This window comes from Diabrotica virgifera, chromosome 4 (assembly GCF_917563875.1).
Source record: "Diabrotica virgifera virgifera chromosome 4, PGI_DIABVI_V3a".
NCBI lineage: Eukaryota > Metazoa > Arthropoda > Insecta > Coleoptera > Chrysomelidae > Diabrotica > Diabrotica virgifera.
The window spans coordinates 76,331,511-76,350,120 of NC_065446.1; positions in this window are offsets into that span (position 1 = coordinate 76,331,511).

Genomic DNA, 18,610 nt, shown 5'->3' on the forward strand with positions numbered 1-18,610 from the left:
CAACAATAGAAAAACAGACACTTCTACATACGCACTTCAGCTTATAGATCATAATCATTCTTTCAATGAAGAGTTTCAAATTCTGCATATCCAAAATAAAAGCCTTAAGCTATCTTTTTTAGAATCTATGGAAATTAATAAACTGAAAAATACAGATGTAATTCTGAATGACCAACTCGAGACAAACAGCTCCCCACTCCTCAACCTCTTCAGTTAGAGACTTAAAAAGGCAAACACATTGTAAGTTATATCACTTGAGAAAGGCAATCTGCCGAAACAGCTGTAGTCACATAGTTGTAAATAATAAATTTTGTGAAAGTATAGAAAACAAAAGTATTCAGTGTTTTATTGTGAGATAAAATGAACTTCCATCAAGTAACGGTCGAATCCATCAATTATAAAAAGAGAAGTAAGTAAATTGCTGGTATGGGAACATAAAATCCTTCGAATGATATATGGCCCTTGCAGAGACATCGTGATAAACGAATGGAGGCGCAGATATAATAACGAGCTAGAGTCTCTATTCGGAAAAGAAAATCTAGTCAGATATATAAAGGTTAATAGACTCAGATGAGCAGGGCATATGATACGCAGTAACGACAATCGCTTTATAAACAATGTGTTCTGGGAAACGCCAGATGGAAGAAGGTCTGTAGGGCGGCCTAGAAAATGGTGGAGAGATGCAGTCAAAGAAGATCTAGAGAAAATGGAGTGCGACAATGGGAATTAGTGGCACAGGAACGACAAACATGGAAGGCAATAGTAAACGCGGCAAAGACTCACGAAGAGTTGTAGCGCCATTGATGATGATGACCTCTACTTTTCTACGCCTCTCGTCTTTCTCTTATACTTCTTATCTGCGAGTCTCTTGCACCTATTTCTCATATTGCCTATGCTTCTCTTCCCCTTTCCGTGTATTTTTTCCCTTCTTGTCTACGCTTCTTTTCCTGGGCACCTTTGAGTTCACTCCCGTCTTGAGCAGGTAGTTATTTTATTAGTCGAGTTCACTCCTGACACTATTCGAATTCACTACCGAGCGATTTCACAATAAAGGATAATTAAAGGATATTATTTTTCTGAAATTTAAATATAGTCGCCAAATTGTACCTACTTTTATCCATACAAATAACTTAGAAAGTTGAGTTTCCGGTTATTTCATTTCTATTAGATAGCAACTAGGGGTACATTATATCAATATTTCAAATTTTTGCACCATAGTCTGTCTAAAAAATTTTCTGTCTGCAAAAAAAAATTCTGTTAGATGTAGAATTTAATTGCTAAATAGCAATTGTAAGTACAAATGTAATTTTCATAGATCTATTTTATTTTAAATTAAATTTTTTTAATTTTTATAATAGGCTATTGATTATGTACTATAGAAAGGAACTACAACGTTATTTTTTTTATTATTTTATTATTTCATATGGTCAATGAATCTCTATGTATGAAAAAACCGCAAAGTTCTACCATTTAAAGGGGTGCGTTTTGGAGAAATTGGTGAATTAGTCCCTGGGCACAGGTTACATTAGGGTGAGTTCTATGCACTTTTGGTACAAACACGTCTGCATAAAAATTGTTCCTGGTTAAATTTTCTATCTAAATATAACTTTGTAAAGTCAAAGATACTTTTTTTTACAAAAGTATATTCAAAAGAAAAAGCACAAATAAACCCAAAAGAAAGAAATTTTGTTTTTTGTCCCGTAACTTTTGTCTACGGGGATATAGGTATAGACATTTCTTCACAGAAAAAAAACTTACATATTTTTTCTTTAAAATGGTGTTTAGTAGGGGTCATTAGGATCTACATTTTTCGAAATATGATTTTTCAAAATTCGCCACTCACAGCAATTTTGGGCAATTTTCCTTGTTATTTCGCAAATATTGTTCTGTAACTTTTTTCTACGTAACTTTAGGCATATGCAATGGTACATGTAAGAGGAATAGAAATCAATTACCTTTAAAATGTTCTACTCTATAATGTTGTACGACTTTTTTTAAAGAGGTTATCTTTTTAAAAATTTTATACCTTTAACGAGTTTTTATATTTTTTACGATTATTTTTTAAATTTCCCATTATAATGTTTTTTTTTTCTACATTTAGGTATATATTATAAATAATAAAAAAGAAAGCTTATTCTGTTTACTTTAAAATGGTGTATTATAAAAAATTCTAGGATTATTTTTAAATAAGATATGCTTTTTCAAAATGTAATAAGTACTTGCAACGATTTTTGATTTTAGGATTATTTTTTAAATTTCTCATTATAACTTTTTTATGTAATTGTGTGTTATGATTGAATCTTATTGTTTATAGGAAATAATTCGGATCCACTTGGATTAATACCAATATTTAGGTACTGTCAAAGCTCCTGCACCACAAGCTTTGCTTGAAAAAATAGCATGTAAATGTAAGGATGTACAAAAAACTGCGGTTGTAGGAAGATAGGAATTAGTTGTTCAATTTTCTGCCAAGGGTGCATGTGCATGTGTACTAATTTTGGGAACTCTAAGGTAACTGAGGTGTCAGAAGATGATGTTGAAGCTAATACTAACGAAGAGATGGACTTTGATTTTGAAATTTTTTTAAATGTTAACGTTTAAGTAATTTTAACTAAAGTGATGTCTTCTAAGAACAATGTTTATGTAATTTTTGTAAAAGAAATAATTTTAAATAATACAGGTAAAAAATATCAAATAATCACTCGGTTTCGGTCATTTAAATATAGATGATATACCATTTTAAAGAACAGAAAATAAGCCATTTTTATTGAGCAATATATTAGTATATGCATGTAAAAGAAAGAAAAAGTTATAATAAGAAATTTCAAAAATAATCGTAAAAAATGTAAAAAATAATATTTTTTTATATTCGGTACGTATTATACAGGGTGTAACGAAAATACAGGTCATAAATTTAGTCACATATTCTGCGACCAAAAATAGTTTGATTGAACCTAACCTACCTTAGTACAAATGTGCATATAAAAAAAGTTACAACACTTTGAAGTTACAAAATGAAAATCGATTTTTTCCAATATATCGAAAATTATTAAATATTTTTTATTGAAAATGGACATATGGCATTCTTATGACAGTAGCATCTTAAGAAAAAATTATAGTGAAACTTGGACACCCTATAAAAATTTTATGGGGGTTTAGTTCCTTTAAACCCCCCAAACTTTTGTGTACGTTCCAATTAAATTATTATTGTAGCACCGTTACTTAAACACGTTATTTTTAAAACTTTTTTGACTCTTAGTACTTTTTCGAAAAGTCAGTTTTTATCGAGATATTTTAAATATTTGTCAAATCCACCACACATTTGTATATGGTTAAATACGATTATGGAGACTTGGTAATAATATGAAAATTTATGTATGATTTACATTTTTAGGTATATTTTGAACCGTATTGAAAAAGAAGCCATATCTTGATAAAAGGTGCCTTCTCGAAAAAATACAAAGAGGCAAAAAAGTTTTAAAAGCGCTGTGTTTAACTAATGGTACTGCAGCAATATTTTAATTGGAACGTACACAAATATTTGGGGGGTTTAAAAGAACAAAACCCCCATAAAATTTTTATGTAAACATATTAAAAAATAAGCCTCAACTCGATAAAAACTGCCTTATCGAAAAAATACTAAGAGGCAAAAAAGTTTTAAGAATATTAAATTCAACTAATGGTATCACAATAATAATTTAATTGAGACGTACACAAAAGTTTGGGGGGTTTAAGGGAACAAAACCCCCATAAAATTTTTATGGGGTGCACAAATTTCACTATAATTTTTCTTTAAGATGCTCCTACAATAAGAATGCCACATATCCATTTTCAATAAAAAATCTTTAATAGTTTTCGATATATTCGAAAAAATCGATTTTCATTTTGTAATTTCAAAGGGCTATAACTTTTTTTATGTGCATATTTGCACTAAGGTAAGTTAGGTTCATTCGAACTATTTTTGGTCCCAGAATATGTGATTTAATTTATGACCTGTATTTTTGTTACACCCTGTATAATATATAATACATAATATATAATATAATATTATATTATATATACTATGTATAATATATAATATATAATATATTATATAATAATATTATTTTATTTTTATATTATATTATAAAAAATCGTTAAAAGTATAAAACCTTAAAAACTTGAAAAACCATAATCTCTTTAAAAAAAGTCGTACAACGTTATACAGTAGACCATTTTAAAGGTAATTGATTTTTATTCCTATTACGTGTCCATTACATATACCTAAAGTTACATAGAAAAAAGTTACAGGACAATATTTGCGAAATAACAAGGAAAATTGCCCAAAATTGCTGTGAGTGGCGAATTTTGAAAAATCATATTTCGAAAACTATAAATCCTAATTACCTCTACTAAACAACATTTTAAAGAAGAAATATGTACATTTTTTTTCCGTAAAGCAATGTCTATAACTATATCCTCGTGGACAAAAGTTATGGGGCAAAAAACAAAATTTCTTTCTTTTGGGTTTCTTTGTGCTTTTTTTTTAATATATTTTTGCAAAAAAAATTATCATTGACTTTAAAAAGTGATATTTAGATAGGAAATTTAACCAGGAAAAATTTTTATGCAGGTATGTTTGTACCAGAAGTGCATAGAACTCGCCCTAATGTAACCTGTGCCCAGGGACTAATTCACCCATTTCTCAAAAACGCACCGCTTTAAATGGTAGCACTCCGCGGTTTTTTCATACATGGATGTCCACTGACCATATGAAATAATAAAACCCCGTTAACGTTGTAGTTGCTTTTAGCTATCTTATTTTGAATATAATCAATAGACTATAAATATTATAAAAAAAATTTATAAAGATTAAAAAAATTTAATTGAAAATGAAATAGATCTTTTTATAAATATCATGTTACCCAGAAATGCTAGCCCAAGTGATGGATTTGCTAAAAGGACTGGCTGAGGGTACAAAGGGAATAAAAATCAACAGAAAAAGCAGGCGGAAACCATGAATATGCTAACTAAAGAACTAAAAGAGCTCAAAGAAGAACAAAAGGAATATAGAAGAGAAATGGGAAAACTAAAACTAGCTAATGAAAAAGCGATTAAAGAGATAAGTCAGCTGCAAAACCAATTAAGTAATACGAATATAAGATTACAAAAATTAGAAGGAGAAAAACGAAACAGAAACATTGTGATTCAAGGACTTCCAATTGACACGGACAATCCCAATATACTAAAGAATAAAGTAGAAAGTTTCATAGACAAGGAAATGGGAGTTAAAGTAAGGGTAAACGATGCAAGAAAGCTGGGAGATACAACATGTCTAGTAGAGTTGGAAAATAAGTACGAAAAGTCAAAAGTAATGCAAAATAAAATGAAGCTTAACCAGCTAAGGGACAAAATATATGTAAATAATGATCTAACAAAAGACGAAAGGGAAATAAAAGCGAAAATTATAATAATGGCTAGAGAACAGCGAAACAAAGAAAAAATCACAAGAATAGGGTACCAGAGATTAATAGTAAACAATGAACTATGGAAATGGAACAAAGAAAGCGGGCAATTGGAAAAAATAAAAGAAGACATCTCAAGAAACTAGAAAGAGATGCAGACGAAGATGAATCGACAAAGACGATACCGCAGGGAACTCGGACACGAAAAAAGGAAAGCAAAAAACAAATTAATAAAATAACAGAAGAAATGGTAAAAGCAGCAACTTGGAATATAAGAGGATCCTATCAGGAAGGAAAGCTGAAGCATTTAATAAACGAAGTTAAGAAATGTAAGTTTGATCTAGTAGCTCTACAAGAGACAAAACAATTGAGGCAGGGTGGCCAGGAAATAGATGACTATATATTTTTCAATAGCGGAGGTAGTAACAGATTGCTGGGTACAGGTTTTATAATAAGTAAAAAATTGAAAGAATTTGTTTCAGACTTTAAAGCAATTACGGACAGGTTGTGCACTCTCAGATTAAAAGGTAAATACCAGAAAATAACATTTGTTAATATACATACACCCTCGGAGGAAAAGGGAATAGATCTGAAAGAGCAATTTTATAGCAAATTAGATGAAATATATGAGCCTATACCCAGGTATGATATGAAGATCATTCTAGGAGACGCTAATGCCAAAATAGGCAGAGAAGAAATATTAATGCCCACTATAGGCAAGCACAGTTTGCATCCAGAGACTAAAAAAATGGATATTTCCTGGTAGATTTTGCCAAAGAAAAGGGACTTATAATAAAAAGTACGTACCACCAACGAAAGGACATTTATAAGGGAACATGGAAATCTCCAGACGGCCGTACAGTCAACCAGATCGACCATGTTTTAATTGAAAAAAACGAAGAAAACTGCATAACAAAGGTGAGAACATATAGAGGACCCGATATGGACTCAGACCACTATTTGGTCATAATATGGATGAAACAATTAGTACCAACTCTTCGAAACAAAAAGAGATTAAAATACGAAAGAAACAAACCAATCAGATTATAGACAGGATGTGAGCAAACTTTGTATGGACAAAATATTAACAACAAATTAGAGAGCATAGTGGATGAAAGGGATGTAGAATGCATGTGAGGAACATTAAAGGATGTAATTAAAGAAGCAGCAAATATTTCCAGCACCAATGACAACACAAAGAAAAAACAAAAAGAATGGTTTGATGAAGAATGTGAACGGGCCAAGCTACGATTAAAAATGATAACTCAGGGAACAAGAGAAGCGCAGGAAAATTACACTAAACGAAGAAATAGAACCAAAAAATACTACGAGAAAAATGAGGAAACATTATGAAGCTAAACTGAAAATTATAGAGGAAAGCTACAAAAATAATCAAATTAAGAACCTGTACCAAGGGATAAAAAATGAGAAACGAGGGCACCAACCGAAAACTGTACATTATAAAGACAAAAATGGAGAAATGATTATGGGTGAACCAGAGATATTAGAACGCTGGAAGCAGTAATTTGATGAGCTTCTAAATGGACCTGAAGAGACAGACGATAATAACGAGGAAACTGAGGATCTCGTAAATGAAATACAAAATAAGCGTATAAACAGAGTGAAGAGCAGGCTCCGACTATAAGCGAAATTCAGAATATCATCGATAAATTAAAAATTAACAAAAGCCCAGGAAGCGACGGCATAACGGCTGAAATGATTAAATTTGCAGGAAATCAGTTAGTATATAAAATCCATTAACTAATTAATAACATATGGGAACAAGAAATACTACCTGAGGAATGGACAGAAGCAATACTGTGTCCTAAGGAAATATGGCTGATTGTCAGAATTATCAAGGCATAGCGCTGCTAAACATAACGTATAAAATATTGGCTATGCATATTAAAAACAGATTAACAACGAAGGTTGATAAAAGCATAGGAGAATATCAAAGTGGGTTCAGAAAAGGCAGAAGTATTGTGGATCAGGTCTTCACACTACGAGAAATACAGGCTGAAAGTTACGAATATAATAAAGACACCATGGTTCTTTTCATTGACTTTAAACAGGCTTTCTATCGAGTGAAAAGAACCGAATTATTCACAGTATTGCAAGACATGGACGTTTCTCCAAAGCTTATTAGAATTATAAAATTAACTCTCCAAACAACAATGAATAAAGTCTAAAGTTTATCTAAAGATAAACAATACTATAACAGAAAGCTTTGAGGTCAAACAAAGAGTGCGGCGGGGCGATCCATTATCGTCTATAATGTTTAGCATATTACCAGAAAAGGTTATACAGGAAGCAAACATTAATACAACAGGTTGATCTATCACAAAAAACATCAGTGCTTGGCATTCTCAGACGATTTGGTAATCTTGGCTAGGAGTAAAATAGAACTTATAGAAACAGTTATGAAATTCGAGGAGAGGGCAGCAACCAAAGGATTGTATATAAATGAAGCAAAAACAAAGTATATGGAATGGACAAATAAGCAATTCGTTCGGGGGCAACACATAACAATGACAACAGCGAAGTGAACACAGTATAAATTCGAAGAAGTTGAGAGATTTGAGTGCTTAGGAACTGTCTTCACAAGAGATCCTAACTGTGAAGAAGAAATACAAAAGAGAATTATGTCGGGCAACCGCGCTATATTTGCTCTTAATGGGTTATTAAGAAGTAAAAATATATCACGAAGAGCAAAACTAAGAACTTACAAGACCGTAATAAGGCCGATAGTAACGTATGCTTCTGAAACATGAGTCACAACAAAAAAACACCAAGAGCTGTTATTAGTTTGGGAGAGGAAAATACTGCACAAAATCTTCGGTGGGAAAAACCTAAATGGACAATGGGTAAGAAGAACAAATAAGGAACTAACTGAGCTCTATCAAGATCCTAACATACTAGCAGTGATTAAGGCGCAAAGACAGATGGTTGGGCCATGTGCAGAGGATGATTCCATCTAGAATTCCCAGAATGGTACTATCTAGTGCATTGGCAGGGAAAAGACGAAGAGGAAGACCGAGGTCACGATGGAGTAATGGAGTTAGAGAAGATATGAGAAGAATTAACGTAAGGAACTGGGAAAGAAAAGCGACTGACAAAAGGGAGTGGAAAAGAATAGTACATAAAGCCATGGGCCTACTAGGCTCGTAGTGCTTACATATTATTATTATAAATATCATGTTTTTAGCATCTATTTAAATTTTTATATCCAATTTTTTCAGAATTTCTTAAAATAAAAATATTCAAGAGTTATTTATTATTCTAACTGGAAATTAAGCCACAATTTAACTTAAAAAAAATGATTTTATTGACGTTTTGACTTCCACTTCGGAATGAGTAATATTTTGTATTTTGATAACGACATCTGAGGTAGAGGTCGAAACGTCAATAAAACCATTTTTTAAGTTAAATTGTGGCTTATTTCCCAGTTAGATTAATAAATTACATAAATGCTAATTTTTTTCTATAATCAGTAACTACTGTTTTATTTTAGAAAGCTATTTGATGAAAAAATAATATCAAATATATTGTAAAGCAACAATCGGTTATAGCAATTTCATCTTTACTTTAATATACGAGTATGTATTCAATGGAAATTAGTGATACACCAGGGAAATAAGGAAAAAATATACCATGTTCGGGACACTTGAGCAGCCAGGTTGAAAATGGGTTTTTTGGGTACTATATACCTAATACATTATTCTAATTACAAAAATACCCGTCACAGTTTGGACGAGAAATTTAGTTATTAACAAATAAGGATAAAAAATTGTAGCTTTTTCGTTTAAATCGCTACACGTAAAAGTAGGGTAATTAAATGTCTTATTTATAATATTTTTCTTTTAGTAGATGAGCCAAGGTTTAAAGTGGAGTTTTTTGAATTTTGGTCCGATTATTTGTTGCTTCGGATATTGCAAAAGAAAACTAAAATTTCGAAAATAAAAAATTTGCTATAATTTTTGCGAAAATAGGACTTAGGACTTTAATATTGCATAAAAAGTTGAGTCAAAGAGTCCATACAATGCACAAAATTTTTTAAAACGATGCGCCAATTAGTTTAAATTTTATTCCATTTGTTTATCCCAAAGAGCTTTTTTTCGCAATGTTATTGTTCAGAAAATAATAATGATACAGCAAGTCTGCGAAAAAAACATGAAAGAAGAATGGTCATGTTTTCAAAGCGTTTAAAAAAATCATTAAAAATTTATTTATATAACTCAGAAAACATTTTACTAAAATAGAGTCATTTTTGGCTTATAAACAATTTGAATAACTTTGTTAAAATTGACTGTAGGCTAAAACTACAATGGAATTTGAAAAACTGGTATTTCTATACGAATTTTAAAAGCAAAACTATTCGCCTAGGAATTACGGTCAAAGTTAGCCACTTTTTTTTATTTAATTGACGGCTACTTTGTTTATAATAATTAAGCAACCTAACTAGAGCCATTTTGAAGTTAAAGACATATAGGTTATGTGCAAAATTTGAGTAAACTTTGAACCTCAACAGAGTGGTTAATAAAGCTTTAAAAATGGCGTCCGAACGGAATTAATTCGTGGTCGGTGGAGGGGAACTACTAAAATACGTGCACTCAAAAAATGAAACTAATTCTGCAAACATATGCTGCGATTAATATCGTTGGAACTCGTTGATGGATTTTGATCATAATTTTTTTAATGTGTATGTACTCGTAGTCTTATAGAGTACGTTATGAACACACAACCCCACCTAACATTACAAAATTTTAGGGGGAACTCCCCTTATCACTCAAGGATATGAAAAATAGATTACGACCGATTCTAAGACCTACCGAATATACATATATAATTCCATAAAAATCGGTCAAGCGGTCTCGGAGGAGTATGGAAACTAACATTGTGACAGGAGAATTTTATAGATGTAAATATATAGATGGCTATTAACAAATAGGGGTTGGTGATAGAAGAGTGAAAATTAAGGCTTGTATGTATTTTTTAATTCTACATCATATAAAATTAGGGTATATAGTTCTGTCCAAAAAAATAAAAAAAATGTCAGGGGACAACCCCCCTTATAATTTATGGGTATAAAGAATAGATTAAAACCTGTTCAACGTCCTAGAGGATAAACGTGTAAAATTTTATAAAAATCGGTCAAGCCGTTTTGGAGTAGTATGGTAACTAACACTGTTACAGGAGAATTTGATGTTATAGAAGTAACTGCGAATTAAATAATAAAAGTGGCTAACTTTGAACCTAATTAACCTAGGCAAAAAGATTTTTTTTTCTAAAAATTGGTATAAAAATACCAGCTTTTGAAATACTAAAGTAGATTTACTCGATAGTCAATATTAACAAAGTTATTCAAATTGTTTAGAAGCCAAAAATGACTCTATTTTACTAAACTTTTTTCGGAGTGATAAAAACGACTCTTTAATTATTTTTTTAAATACCTTAAAAATATAACTATTATTCTTGCATGTGGTTTTCACAGAATTGCTATGTCATTATTATTTTCTGAACCATAACATTTTGAAAAAAAAGCTCTTTGCGATAAACAAATTGAAAAAACTTTAACCCTGCTGTCCTGTTCGGGTCTATTTGACCCAAAAAATAGTTTATTTCTTATTTTACAAAATATTACCCGGCGTAACGATTTGGTGTTTCGTGACTTTATTACCTAATATGAGTTCTTTCAATTGCATATGAGATAAATAATCAACTTCCTGATTTTTTTGATAAAAATGAAATTGTTACCTAGGGTATGTTCGGGTCAATATGACCCGCGTATTTAAACCGTTAAAAATTACCTGTTTATGTGTGTTTAGTTGGCAGTATTCTATATTGGTAGTACCTGTGTGTTTGTCAGCCAGATACGTCTGTAAATAAAAACAGGTTTCTGCAAGCTAGAACTTGTAAAATAAACAACTGTAGTATAGCTGGACGATGTTGCAAACCAAATTGTAAATATGACCAACACGGAAAAACAGCAGGTCTTTGGAACCAACTGGAAAGACATGAATAAAGTTGGTTTCCAAGCATACATTGGTCTCTTATTTTTAGCTCGAGTTTATAAGTCCCATGGTGACTCAACTAAAAGTTTGTGGAATAGAGAAACGAGTCGTAGTATATTTCAATCAACAATGTCGCTTGATATGTTTACAAAAAGTGTGCAAGTAATACGTTTTGATAACAAAACTACTAGACAGGATAGGATACTAGACGTTTTGATAAACTTGCTGCACTAAGTGAAATTTATGAAACATAGGTAGTAAATGTACCAACATTTTTTAACCCTGATGAAAATGTTACCGTCGATAAGCAACTAGCCTTTTAGAGGCCGCTCTCCCTTCAAATGGTACATTCCAAGCAAGCCAGCGAAATATGGCACAAAAGTTTGGATTTTATGTAGTTATGAATAGTAAAACTTCTTATGTTCTAAAATTGCAGATCTATACAGGAATGCGTGTGATGTGTGACTTGAGTAGACATTTGGAAGGCCACAATATTACGTGTAATAACTTTTTTACATCGTCAAATTTAGGAAAATTTCTTCTAACACAAAATAGATACAATGCCGGGGATTATAAGTAAAATAACCCGGAGCTTTCAGCAAAAATCGCGAATAAAGAAGGTCATAGCTCGTCTTTTTTGCTTCACGCAAGATACCACTGTTGTTGACAATATTCCTAAAAATGATAAAAATGTTTTTCTTATGAGTAATTTGCATTATGAATCGATGCATCGTGCATCACTTTCATCAAATAAAAAAGCCCCAAATTATTTTAGATTACAATTCCAGTAAGGGAGCAGTGGATACTCTAGATTAGCTTGTTGGCACGTATACATGTGATAAGAGATAAATCGCTGGCCAATGATTGTTTTTTATAATGTGCTGGACATATCTGCCTACAACGCTTTCGTGTTCTAATGGAATAACAATAAACTGGCAAAACGGCGAATTTTCCTTGAGGAATTGGGAAAAAACTAATGAAGCCAGTCATTATTTCCAGAAAAATATACCAATAACTAAAGACTCTCACGAACTGGTAAAAAGGACACGAGCGGAAACAAGTAGACAAGATGGAAATGCTAGTGAACCATCTACGGACAATCTAACTCCGCCTGCTTAACGAGCACACTGTAAACTTGCCCTAAAAACGTTGACCAGACTAATTATTATTATGTTGTATATATCATAAACATATGAGTAAAATCCATTCTTTTTATTACTGTCAGTTGTAAACTGAATTAAATTTTTGTAGATATTTGTTACTAGGCTTTTTTTAAAGAAAAAAATACTTTTTGTTTTTGTTAATAAGGTTTAATTTACATTAACAACATAATTTTTGTTTAATTAACCATAATTTCTTGTTAATAAAGTTTTATTTATCACCATTATCTTATTTTATTTCGATTAAGGAGCGTTAACCATAGTTGGGTCATATTGACCCGAACAGTACATTTGTGTAGTTGACTCGAACGGGACAGCAGGGTTAAACTAATTGACGAATCGTCTTAAAATTTTTTGTGCATTATACGGAATATTTTACTCAACTTTTCGTGCAATATGAAAGTCTTAAGGCCATTTTTGGCAAAACTTATAGCACATTTTTTATTTTTGAAATTCTAGTGTTATTTTGCTCTTTCCAAAACAAAAAAAGATCGGACCAAAATTCAAAAAGTGCCATTTTAAACCTTAGCTCATCTACAAAAAGAAGAATATTATAAACAAGATATTTAATTACCCTATTTTTACCTGTAGCGATTTAAACGAAAAAACTGCCATTTTTGACCCTTATTTGCTAATAACTAAGTTTCTCGTCCGAACTGTGACGGGCATTTTGGTATTTATAATGTATTAGGTATATAGTACCCAAAAAATCCATTTACAACCTGGCTGCTCAAGTGTCCCGACAAAAACCTTATTTCTCTGGACTATGACTATGACCAAATATTAACAAGAACATCACAATGAAACTTTGTTTTCTTGAATTAAGATAAAGCTGCATTTTTAAATATCATCCCAATTAGATGTGGATCTGCAAGAACGTCCAATAAGAAATATACTTACTTTTAAACGAATGATTTATCAACAGTGTCCAGATTTTAAGGTATAATTAGCTTTTACGGAGTCAGGTAATATTCAAATTTTGGGAGTGAACTCAACTCGCCCCCTTTTCTTCTTCTTTTCTAAGCTTTTTCTCCTCTTGTCTACGCTTCTCCTTTTCCTCTTCCACTTTTAAGAACCATGCGTAGGACAAACGTATTCATTTATTTACTACATTAAGTAAATTTTTATAAACCATTAACAATTCCTTTATTCTCTTTAATCCCACCGCTGCGCTGTCACCAATGATACACTCCTTTAATTTATCTTTATTGAAACAGTAACAATATTACAATACTTTAATTCAACCACAAATATCGATTTCAAAAACTCAATTAATACCATTATTATACTGTCAACTTTTTGTGTTTATATAAATTTTCTTACGTTCAAGACATCACTATATATTTCGGGATATCTCAATGACATCTAGAACATTCTAGATTTTAGTGCTTCTCTTTTTTCGTCAAGTGACTTTTATTAAATGGAATAAATCACATGGAACTGTCGGAACAGTCATTTTCGCTTGTAAGAGATTTTATACATTTTTGTCAATGTTTAAGAATGAAAGGCAAATATTCTCAACTAAAAGTTGGAGCAAATAATTTAATCTCGTTTTATTTCTAACCTTTTTCTTCCAAGTAGGCTAATTTGAGTGTAGTATTACAGAAATTACAAAAAATTACTTCCTTGGATATAAGTAATGGAAAATTATGGTATACTCGTTCAAGTCTATGCGGTTAATGTAAAATTCGACTTTTTGCTATGGACTCGTTAAACTTTCATAAGAGCGTTTTAAACTTGAACAATGGACTACAGGATATTTGCGTTTTATAAGCGAAACAAGATGTTAGACGGGTATAATGGTAATTACTGCTTTTCTAAAAATAAAGCAGAAAATATAGCTTGCACAATATGATTAGTAGTTGTAATTTATACAGGGTGTCTCATTGGGAAAGTGACATACGTTAACTGTAGAAAGATGACACTTAGACGGTCTCAAAAATACCATACTTAATGGGTCTTACTTCATTATAACAAAGATACTCAACGTTTTATCTATTTTGCCATTTTCTTATTTGGTTCATAACTTCTTAACTGCACTGTATATTTATTTTATATTGGCACGCAAATATTCTTTAAGGTGTACAATCAACTAATTTATTTACAATTGCAAAAAATTCAGGTCCGGATAAAAAAATATTGGAAAAATATTCCGATAAAAAAACAACACCATGTACATTAATTTTCTTAAAAAGAATTTTGCATTTGAAAATAGGATGAAAAACTAAAAAAAAAGGATTTGAAAAACTAAATTTGGTGGTGTACTTAATGATAATAAGTAACCGTTACATTGAAACGAATCTATTCATGTAAGTTTTATTGAATTTGAGTGACATTATATTTTCCATAAGATGTGTGCGATGTCCTTTTGGATTTTCGATATCCAAAAGTTATTTTTCAGCAATTTTTTTTGTTTTTTAATTTTTAAGATAGTTCGTTGATTAAAGTTATGTATTTTTTATGGACTCTATTATTTATTCATTAATTAAAGGTGAATATTTATTATGAATTATTTGTCGCCGTAATAAAAAAATACTAAAATGCTTACATTTTATTAATTTGGATTAAATAATGGTATTAATTAAAATTAAGTCACATTTTAATTTTTTTTTCAAGCTCTCGCAATTCACTTAATTTCATAATTCAGATTCAAAATTTTACCCGAAAAATCATTTTTCCGAAAATTAAAAGTATACTAGGTACTAAATTTAGTTTTTCATCCTCTTTTCAAATGCAAAATCCATTTTAACAAAATGTAATGCACATGGTGTTTTTTTGGGTAAGAACATTTTTCCAATATTTTTAATCTGGCCCTTGATTTTTTATAATTGTAAATAAATTAAATGATTGAACACCTTAAAGAATATTCAGTATTAAATATAAAATACATAAATAAACAGTGTGGTTAACAGGTTGTAAGTCGTATTTCAATTTTTTTCTACTTCGAGCTTTCGCAATTCACATAACTTCATAATTCAAATTCAAAATTTGACCAGAAATATCATTTTGTCGAAAATTCAAAGTATACCACTAAATTTAGTTTTTCATCTTCTTTTCAAATGCAAAATCTATTTTTAAAAAATTTAATGTACAGGGTGTTGTTTTTGGGTCGGCATATTTTTCCAATATTTTTTAACCCGGGCCTGGATTGTTTACAATTTTAAATAAACTAATTGACTGTATACCTTATATAAAATTTGCGTGCCAAATATCTAGCTACGGAAGGCTCGGAACAGAAGTGAAACATCAAGTGAATAGAGCAGAGCCGCAGGTTGCCTGAATGACACAATATGGAGAAATAAAAATATCGGAGACGAAATGAAAGGCAGAATTTACAAAACAGTCAAAAACATACGCGGTAAAAACACGACCCAACACAGAGAGGACAAAAAGATTGCTCGAAACAGCGGAGATTAAAATCCTTCGAAAAATCGATGGTAAAACTCTATGGGACAGAGCTATAAGTACAGATATACGACGGAGTTGCAAGGTGGACAACATTAATATCTGGGTAAGAAACAGAAGAATAGAATGGAATGACCACATAAGACGAATGACAACAAATAAGGTAGTCAGGACAGCGAGAGACGGTTCCCCAATAGGAAGACGATCAGTGGGAAGACCACGAAAATGATGGAACGACAACTTACTAGAGGCACATTGAAAAAACAGACAGAGTCATGTCTATACAAAAAGAAGAAGAAGAGGAAGAAGGCGGAAAAGCTAAATCAGTCAACGTCTTTGTGATGGGAAAAACCATGAGAATAACTACCACATTAAATATCCGCATGGATATCCTAATAGCAAAAATTATCAGGGACCAAATAATCGATAATTGACTTAATGACCATGGAACTGGGAATCCAAGATCCGACAGAAGAGGACAATTATTATTATTAAATGTAGACCACAAGGCCTGTATGGTCGCTATCCCTGTAGGTAAATCCCTGTCAAACAAATAAGGATAACTCTATAACCTTGAAAATTTTAATATGGAACGTAAAAAATTTATACCAATTAGGCAAACACAATAACGTGTCGAACATGTGCAGAATGTAGATTAACATACTGGGGCTTAGCGATATACAATGGCCTGAATCAGGAAAATGTAACGCCAGAAACGGAACAATGTATTATTCCGGTAACAACTCAAAACACAGGCAAGTAATTATTATCGTTGCTAGTCAACAATTCTCAAAAAGCTGTTTAGATCTTTGTTCCCTACTCTAGGTAAAAGTAACAACTAGGAGCAGCATACTCAGAAAGCTAACGGGAAGTAAATTGGGTGCATGTCCTGGCGTCTTAAGAAAGAAGGCACAGGCATTGTGTTCCTCGACTGCTGAATATGCGTGCCCCGTTTGGGGCAGATCTGCCCACACCAAACAAGTTGATACTACGCTAAATGAGCAATGCAGGATAGTAACAGGGTGCATGAAACCAACGCCATTCTCAAGTCTGTATAAAATAGCGGTTTTTGCAGAAGCCTTAACACGAAGGGGCGTTACAGAGCACATAGAGAAGACTAAACATATCGCGGACGAGCGGAGTGCCCTATAAAAAGCTCTAACGTCACGAAAGCGACTAAAATCGAGGACAAATTTCCTTGGAACAGTGCAGGATAAACCGCCTGAGTATTTTCCTCTTCCCCATGTTCAATGAACCGGCCAGTCTATAGACTTTGAAACGTGGAAAACTCTGAATAGGATAAGACGGAGGTCGCTCCAGCAAAATGAAACATAGTAAAATGGGGGAAAATAGAACAGGATGATGTGAACTGTGAATGTGAAAACGCAGACTGTCCTTATCGGTGTACCCTCGAAGATTTGTGGCTCGCCAACAAAGATGGAAACTACGCGCGACGTAGCCAGATACTGGGCCAAAATTTTATGAATGACTCCTGACATCATAAATAGTCTGGGCAGATTATCGGAGAATAGGCCATTTTTGGGAAAAGTTATTTACCAGCAATTTTATTGCTAGAATCGAATCTTATGATTGTATCTATTAATAATATGGATATGCAAAATCCGCAGATAGTGTGCTACTTTTTTATATACAAAATGGCGCCCGAAAATCATGTTTTTTTCAATTTTTGCTCTATAACTCCAAATATTTTATCTTTACACCAAAAATACGCAAGTAAAATTCACCGTAATTAAATTCTGCACGGAAAATGCGGGTTTTCAACAAAATCTTTAATTTTCAACTAAAATTTTAGATAAGTAATTGTTTATCAATAACTAAATAACTTGGTAATATAAAAGCTATTTTCGTTTAGATTATAATTCCAGAAGCCGATGGAAATTTTTTCTTCTTCTTCTTCCTTTATTGGGTTATATCCCTCGGGATAATTCGCCCAGCTTACACCAGGGAAATACTCTTGTCTTGCTCTGGGCAGTCGAATATTTCCAAATATATATGTTAAAGCCTCAATTTTTTTTAAATATATATTAGCAGGAACATCTTCGTATAGGGCCAGACAGTCCCTACAGGAAAGGCAATATTATACCATAAGGGTTAAGGCTTTTATCATTTGGAGGTCCAATATCTTTTTATATCTTTATCTTCTTAATTTTTTTAATTCAAATTTGGGAATTGATTAATTTATAAATTAAGTTTGGCTAAGTTAAGGAATTTAAGGATCAGGTTAATCCTACGTGGATTAAGGTTGGACATAAGTAGGCAAATTTCAATGGGAGTAGGGATATTTGTCTTGGCTAATTCTTTATATAGGTCAAAATTGGGTGACATATTTATAGGGCACTCAAAAATCAGATGATTTTTGAATGAATTTTCAGAAAATGAATTATTTCGATTTTTCCCCTGCCATTCTTGCTTCCAACGATTCCAGATGGAATGCTTGATGTCTGGTAGAAAGTTGGAATAGTGAAGAGTGATACCAGCAGCTACATTTAAGGTTCTACCTATATTAGCTAGTTTATCAGCCACCATGTTCCCTTTAATATTCGAGTGTCCTGGAATCCATGCCAGACTA